Source organism: Mus musculus, chromosome 12, assembly GCF_000001635.26.
Source record: "Mus musculus strain C57BL/6J chromosome 12, GRCm38.p6 C57BL/6J".
NCBI classification, from domain to species: Eukaryota; Metazoa; Chordata; class Mammalia; order Rodentia; family Muridae; genus Mus; species Mus musculus.
Genome location: NC_000078.6, coordinates 77715071 through 77723838, shown reverse-complemented (window position 1 = coordinate 77723838; position 8768 = coordinate 77715071).

Below are 8768 nucleotides of genomic sequence, written 5' to 3'. Positions count from 1 at the left end.
TGCATGCTACCATGCTTCCCACCATGGCAACAATGAGCTAAAACTCTGAACTGCAAGCCAGTTCCAATGAAATGTTTTCCTTTATAAGATTTTTTCATGCCTCTACCATCTAATCACAGCAATAAAAGCCTAACTAAGATACCCAGTAGTACCCCATTCCCTTTGACTCTGAGAATAGGACCACAGCACAGGTCTGAGGAAATTGCATCACTGACAGGCAGAAGCGAGGGCCCTGGTGTCAGGAAGGAGCATGCTGGAGAGAAAGGGGTTGCAGAGCTGGATCTTAAAGGAGCTGAGGAGTATCTGTGCAACATCTCCACAAACTAGATAGCAGGCAGGTGCTGATGAATGAAGAGCTGGAGGTGGGCAGAGACTAGAAACTAACCTTGCGGTGGTAAGACCCTAAGGAAGCATCCCAGCCTTCCAAAGGCTCCATTCTCATGCTAGGAGAAGCTGCCTGCCTTCCTGTCTGCAGAGCATTGACCAGGTAGGAACCTGGCTCGGCCACAGGGGCTTCTGGGGAGACTGGGAACTGAGGGAATTGAATTGAGAGTTTTAGGCTTCAGAAAGTGATATTTTTAGAAACACGTATCCACCTATAAAACTTACACAGATTTGACTCAGGCCTGGGTCATTCAGAATAAAAAGGCAGAGTCTCTGGACTCACCACTTTAGGGGATCAAGCCCTGCTTTTGTCCCTTGATGCTTAGAATTGCCTTATCTCTTTAGTTAGTTGATCCGTAATTACCAGTGTTAAACTGCCTAAGGCATAAATCTTTTCCCTGGTTGATAATTAGTCTGTTGAAGTCTAGGTTCTAAAGAGCTGGTGCTGGATAGTGGAGAAGAACCTGGAAATCCAGATGCATGGTGAAGTCCAACTCATTCCATGTTTTGTTTTTTTTTTTTTTTTGGAAGGTGGTCATGAGATGCCGATGACCTTCCTGAAGAACACCTCTGAGAATGAGGGGAAAGCCTTCAGCTAACTTCTCCCATCTGTCCTGACAAACTTCCACCTTCCCATCACACAGGACAGTAGACAGTGAAGGCAAGACTTGCCCTCTGGTTCCGAGAGCCTATTCATGTCCCTTCTGGAGCAGTATGACAAAATCTCCATACCCTAAATCTCTGTTCCTTCAAAAATCCCTCCTAAGACAGAGTGGATTTCATTGTGAGCTGACTCTGCAATCCCCAAAAAGGACAGTTTCTAAAAGGCAAGTCTTAGCATCACACTATAGCTGGTTGCCCAGCCCAGCCCAGAAGCATCGCTTACCTATCACCTGAACTATACAATTTGTGCCTGGTCCCACCCAGCTCCTCTCAGCTGTATCTGCAGGTGATGTAGTGACCTTCTCTTTTCCAAATGGAAACTTTCTCTTTTCCTATATGGAAACTATGAGGTGCAGCCCTCCCCCAAGCCACCTCTAGGTTTGATAACCACCTCTTTCTCCTCTCTCTAAATACATGTGTCCTGCCTCCACCTGGTTCACCTTGAGTGGGTTCCAGCCTCCTCTTGACAGCTGGTTTATATTTAGGTTTTGCTAAAAATGAGCAGACTTTCTAAGCAGCAGGTCTCCTCCTCTGGGGTGGGCCTACTTTGTCTTCCTGACAGTCTCTCTAGGAGGGGAAGCTGATTTGTGTGTGTGTGGGGGGGGAAGGGTTGTCTCTATCACTGAGAAACAAGAGAATCAGGGTAAGGTGTGTTGGAAGTGACTCATAGTTAAAGCAAAAGGTAGCGAGATCAAGTACAGAAATGTGAGGAGCCAGGCATAGGGGACTCCTAAGCATTTACTGAACCAACTGGGCACCAAGTGTTCTAATAGATGAACCTAATGGAGACCCTCTCATTCAAACCACCACACTGCCCATATCAAACATTTTTTTAAAAAATCCCTGTACCTTTTGCTTCTTGAGAAGTTGGATTGCAATATGATACAGATCAACCATTTATATTTAATTGAATGCCCACTATGTATCTAATGTAAGCCTTGGCCTTAAGAGCATATTTTCAGTAGGAAAACAGCACATAAAAAATAATGATGCAGGAGAAAAGAGAGTTTGTGCGGACTGCTCTGGGAGCCCAGCACCAACCAAAGAGGCAAACAGGAAGCCATTAGCACTGGGTCTATGAGGTTTGTACCATTAGGAAAATGAGAAGAAAAAAGAAAAAGAATAACAGGTATGTGGGAAGCATGGAGGCTGCAGTGAGGAGAAGTGTGTGGCTTGAGTCTGCCAGAACTGATGGAAGACTGGAAAGCAGAAGGGAGCCCGTAGGAGTTCAAGTAGGAAAGGCCACATGTACTGCTTTGAAATGGTGAGACTGTCTTCAGGGGATGGCATGTTCACAGTGAGAGGGGTGACCATGAATAAGGGGAGTCCTAGACACATCTATAACAGTGTGGCTTGGAAGACTCGAGAGGTTTAAGGCAGGAAACAGTATGTACTAAAATGAGTCACACTCTCATCCTAAACTAAGATAGGGAGAGAACCCATCCTTAAAATTCCATTATGGGGAAGGCTAGAGAGACAGGTCCAGGCTTAAGAGCACTAGATGTTCTTCCAGAGAACCTGGATTTGATTCACAGCTGCTAACAACTGTCTGTAATTCCTGTTGCAGGGGATCACATGTGTTCTTCTGCATGCATGTGGTACAGGTAAACCAAACCCTCATATATGTAAAAAAAAATAATAATAAAAGTAAATAAGTCTTTAGATTGTGTTGGAGATCTAGAATCAATAGGATTTATTGCTCAAATAGTTATATGAGTTGTCAGGAGAGAAGGGTAAGTGCAAAGCTGTGCCTCTTGTACTTAGACACTTTGTCCCACGAATCATCTAGAGCAGATAAAGAGGAACGGGATGTTAGAGAGTTGTAAGTTCACCTCCATCTTCAAGAAGCGGTTCTGAGTTTCAGAAGAGAAAAATCAGTTCCACAATTCTGTGCCCGATTTGAAGCAAGCTTTAATTAAAAGCTTACCAGAATGGATTTAAGTTAGGACCACTCCCCAGAATTCCCAGCGAGTGGCCCCAAGACACATGTTGTAGGGGCTTTTAAGGACAAAACCATAAGGCTACCATATTTCCCCATCTGGCTTTGTTGTTTTCTAAGAACTACAACTCCCAGCATCCCAGGAAAGTTACCTGATTTTTGGACAGGTGGGGAGTACAGGTTAAGTTTAACTGTAGGTCTCACAAAGCCAGTGCAGGAGTTCCTGAGTTACAATGTATTCCTAATGATTCCAACTTCCCTTTTCACTTCTGTCCCATTTCCCTACAGCTTCTATCCAAGAACAACCTGAAGACTAGGCAAATGTGAATGATCGTTCTATTTAAAACGTTCAATCACCTAGTATCTGGGGAGACAGGTATAGTGAAGTCTTACAAGCTTTCTGAAGCATCATTGTCCCCAAGATGAAGCCTCAACAGGGTTCGTGACTGTGTGCTGATCAGTAATGACGGCATCTTGTCACTTAGTGGACCTCCCCCCCCCCCCCACAGCCCCACTAATGCTAAGCAGCGAGTGCTGGCTTCTGGGGTCAAAGAAAAAGTGAATTTAATCCTATAAATGATTTAACATAATACCTTTGAAATATTAATGGGTCATCTTTCTCCCATCTCCTGTCATGCAAGGGACTCTACCCCATCCTGCACTTGGGCAGCAGAGCACTTAACACTGCAAGAAATAGAATAGTAGGAACTAAGAAAGGAGGAGAGGAAACAGACAGATGACAACAAAAGTAGCCAAGGACTATTGCAGAATTTCAAGTTTTAAAAAAAAACTGGGCTTTAGGAAATAAGATAAGGATCATATCTTGGATGAGAATTGTATTAATAAATTAAAGTTCTCTGAGCTCGAAGGTGGAATTCAAGAAACCATGGGAGTAAAGTGTAGCATAATTTTCCTGTTCAATCACTTTAAATATTAATACAAGAAGCCTGTGATTAGATAGGGAAAATGGAGGTGGATCAAAGATTGCAGAGGCAGGGATCGACAAAGGAGGAAGAGGAGGAGAAAGGAAGATAGAGAGAGGAAGATAACCCAGGTTCCACGTGGTTTTACATAGCCATAGGTAATTATGAATATCTTAAAAGGATAGAATAATTGAAATAACTTGTCTAATCTAGGTGAGCAGCTTGTATCATTGTCAATTGGCTCTGAATTTATTGTGTGGGCATCTTGTGAACTGAGAATTTATCGATATATAAATCTGACTGATTAGTTATAAGCTTCTAGAGTTTTGATTTACTGGGTTAAGGGGATTTGTGACCACTGACCACAGGGTGTGGATAGCTGGAAATGTGAGCAGAATCTGCCTCGAGAGAACCTTGATCTGTCATTGCTGGGGCTAGCCTAGAGGCAGAGGCAGTAAGACCACCGAGGTAGAGAGTAGCTGGGCATAGCTCGGGAACTTGATATACTTTTTCAAGAATTCCCAAAACAGGTGGTGCCCTGCTACATCCATTCCAGTAGTGACTTGCTTGATAGGTTTAGAAACCTGGAAGCAGTCCCAAAGCGAAAAGTTCATGGAAACTTAGTCTCCTAGAACCTGGAACCATGGCATCTCGTATAACAAATGGACCAAACTCGTCCTTGCAAATGGATCTGTGTGCTTTCTTTCAGTATTGTTTTATTATAGGTGCCTCCAGGCAATGACTTGCCAAATACCTAAGCAAAATCGAACTTTGCTTCCTGGCCTTCACCAATGCCCTAGGTAGTCCTTGAGCCAACCCTGGGCTTGGAATTCAGTAAGAATGTTGCCTATTCAGTGACATTCAGAATTGCCTCTAGTATTGTAAGAGAGATAGTGAAAGAAATCAGGCATTACTATCTACTACATAGAGTTAGAAATCTCAGGGCAAGCTTAGCAATGTAAGTTTAGAATTCTTATTATAGTTATGTATAGCAGACTACATTACTTATTAGTAGAAAGTCCCCCCACACAATCACTTAGAATAAAAGCCAAGTCGCTCCCATGTACAGGAATTTACAATGGTTTAGGAAGTAGATCGGGCTGTGGTTTTAGAGTATTGCATTATTCATGAGATGGTTAGCTAGAACAGAACTCCCTAATTAGAACCATGACTTGGACATGAAAGCCCTTGCCCCAGGAGTGTAAAGACCTCACACCTGGCTTCTAAGACTGTAGCTGACCTTAGATAGTGCTGACTTTGTCTCAATTGTTTTACTGCCCAGTTCCTGCCAGTCTTTGTGTTTGCATTCCTCTGTTTTGTGTTAGAGTCATTAAGCATCCGGTAACCTCATTGTACCTTGCTGATGTGTCACCTAACTTCCCTATTTTCTTCTGTATAAAAAGTGTGCTGCTCAACTTGACAAATTACATTCAGATACAGCACACTCCCTTGTGTCCTGTCTTTTTGTCACCCCCATTTCTTGCCAACTCCTTGCCTACCTGTAACCACTGGAACCCCGTTTTCCTGCCAATTGAGGACCCAATTGAGGTCCGCTGCAGCAGTGCCCCTTGCGGGAGATATTTAAAAAGAAACAGCAGATTCCAGCACTATACCCAGCTACTTTCTGCCTCGGTGGCAGTCTTGCCACCTCTGCCTCTAGGCTACCCCCAGCAGAGACGGATCTTGATCTTCCCAGCTCTGGATCTCTTATCTCAGAGCCACTAGTTCCTTCTCAGTCATCTATCCCCTGTGGCTGAAGGAGAAGGGAAGAAGATGGAGTAAGAGGAAGATAATCCAGATTCTGCATGGCTTTAAATAGCCATGGGTGGCTAGAATACCATGTAGGGATAAAATAACTAGGATAATTTGTCTCATCTAGGTGGGCAATTTATATCAATATTGATTGACTCTGAGTTCATTGTGTCAGCATTTTGTAGGGTGAGAATTTACTGATATAAATCTGACTTACAAATTCCAGAGTTTTGATATCACCAGGTTACTGGGCATTGTGACAGCTAATTTCGAGATGGGCTGTCATTGCATGGGGCTGGAGTAACAACAACCCACCAAGAGAATTTAGCAAGTTGGGTGGAGATGTTTCCAGAGAGTCTGCTGAGATGAGAACACCCTGCTGGTGCCATGTGGCCCACCAGTGCCTGGCATAGAGCAGGATATTGATAATCATTTTTAATATTTCCCACAACAGTAAAGTATGAGTACCTTTTTATTTGTAGGTTTCTATGAGGGAGAGAAAATCAACTGGAGATCTTGTTAAAGAATTTTTCCACTTTAGCAATGTGGTCCCTCCTCCTCAGTCTGTCTAATCTGAGATCAGCTTGTTCCTACAGCAGCCACTCCTCATGACTTCTGCCAGGGAGGCAAGATGGATGGTTGAAACAGGAACTCCCGAATAAGGAGGCAGAAGAACCCATGCTTCAACCCTCCGTCCTTTTCTCCCTTTCTTTCTTCATAACCAGTTACCCTGTGCTGACCACCCAACTGCCCCATCGCTGCTAACCCATAGAGGTATTTCTGTCTGTACTCTCAGGTGTTCTTACAGGTACCCAGGCCTCTTCCTGTAAATAGCCCAGTGAACCAACTATTGCTGGATTGGACTAGTGATTTCCTTGTCCCTGAAGGGGGTTCTGGAATATTCTAAGAACTGTTAAGTTTTCAAATTCTGGAAAGTTGAGTTCCTAAAACTAAACACCACCACCCCAAACCCAGACTTCCTGACTACTAGAAACTCCCCACTCTCAACCTATGAGAAGGTAAAATTAGCAGGTGAGGTGTGCTGGCCCCAACATGCCTCTGTAGATAGAAGGTTGATGAAGATCTGATCTTACCTTTCTTTACTTGAAGCAAGTAGTTAGATGGGCTAGTGGGACAATTCTTTAAGAGATTAAGTCACAAACTAGTACAAGCTTTGAAGCTAGATTTCCAGACTTGCTCCACTCTTTGTTAATTCACTAATTTACATCCCAGCCTCCATCCCCACTACCATAAAATGAGAACAGTTAGCACTGTATTCAAGATTGTAGTGAAGATTAAATGAGACGATGCTCCTGGTGTATTTACCTCTATAGCTAACATCTTGCCTAATTTTAAGAAGTTGACTGTAAGACATGCTTCAACCCACACATAACTTCACCCTCACCTTCAAAGCTATGTAATTTCTTTGCATTGCTCAGTTTTCCCCCATACAACCTGTAGAATCCTGAACTTGTCTTCATAGTGATCCAGCTTACCCTTTCACAAAACTAAAGGACATATTAAGAGTATGTTCTAAGAGGAACATACAGTGAACAAAATCCTAGCTCTACTAATTAGACATTGGGAAAGGTCAACATTTTTGAAGTTCAGTCTCTTCCATTTAAACTTAGATAACAGAATATATAAAGATCAAGGATAATATTCTCATCCCATAGAAGTTCTTTAGAAACTTCGGTTATTGCTACTTCTGAATACTCCAGGCTCCCCCAGCCTTGTTGGGAGTGATGCTAATGGCCAGCAACACAATTGAACAATTGTAAATAAGCTTGCTTCCCTAATCACTGAGCCTGCAAGTCCATGCAGCCAAGAGAGAGCCAGCAGACAGCTGTGTCTCTCAGCCCTGGCTGCACATTAGAATCACAGAGGGAGCTCTTCAACCTCCAGTGCCCTCTGCAGACCCCGGACCAATTAGGCCAGGCTCTGGAGGAGGGGCTCTGGGTCCAGCCTCAGAATTCGTAATGTTTCCCTGGTGATACCAATATGCCCTCCAGGTGGGGAAACTCTGGGCTGCTTCTCCAACATTAATGTGCATATTTAACACCTAGGAGACATATTAAAATGCAAAGCCTGATTGAGAAGGCCTGGGATGGGGCCAGACTCTGAATTTCTAATGAGCTTCTAGGTGATGTAAGGGCTAAAGAAGACTCACTCTGGTTATCAAGATAAAGCAACCCTGAGCCTGGTACTTGGGGGAATGAACAGAAAAATTATAGAATAAAGCCTTGAGCTCCAAAAGCAAAATGGCCCTGGGACCATTTTAAAAAAGAGTCGAGTAGCCCTCTAGGAACATCTAGGAATATCTCTACACCACAACAATGCCAGGGTTAATGGTCAAAGTTATGACCCCAAGTCTCTGAGAAAATTATACTTGCACAGCGTAGTCTTTCTCCGTCGGTTTGGTTTACAACAAGGAAGTACTGCAGATGGAGTGACTTATTAACACTAAGCATATTTATGGTGGTTCTGAACACTGAAGGCTGAGATAAGAGAGGGGTAGGCAGGCTCTGACAAGGAACTTCTAGTTCGCTGATGACTCGCAAGGGAACAGGATGACAATGTTTTCTAACCTTCCCTTCATAAGGGTACGCATGCCATGTCAGAAGTGACTTCTTCCATGACCTGATCATCTCCCACACAGCCCACCTCCTAAAACTCTCACCTTAAGAGTCAGAATGCCCTTGTACATTCACAGACATTTATCAAACATTAATATTGCAGTATTAAACATTTTGGGGACTCATGAGAAAGTTTATCTCTGATTGTAAGAGATAAGTTATAGGCATCTCTTTCTGTGAGAGGAAAAAAAAATCAACCCGTTTATGCCAATTACTGTGCTTCTTCATTCATCACTCAGACACAAGATTCTTCAAGTCCCCAAACCTGACAAGACAGCACGATTGTTTCCCCTATCCACCCTCCTCCCTTCTTCATAAAAGAGTCACACCTTTTACTTCATTGACACTGGGCCAGGCAGTGATGATTTGTTTTGGACCAATAGTTTGAGTGGGTACGGCATGCCACAGGCCCTTTCCAAGCAGAAGTCCCAGAGGGGAGGGCTGTCACATGACTTTTTTGTTGTTCTTTTC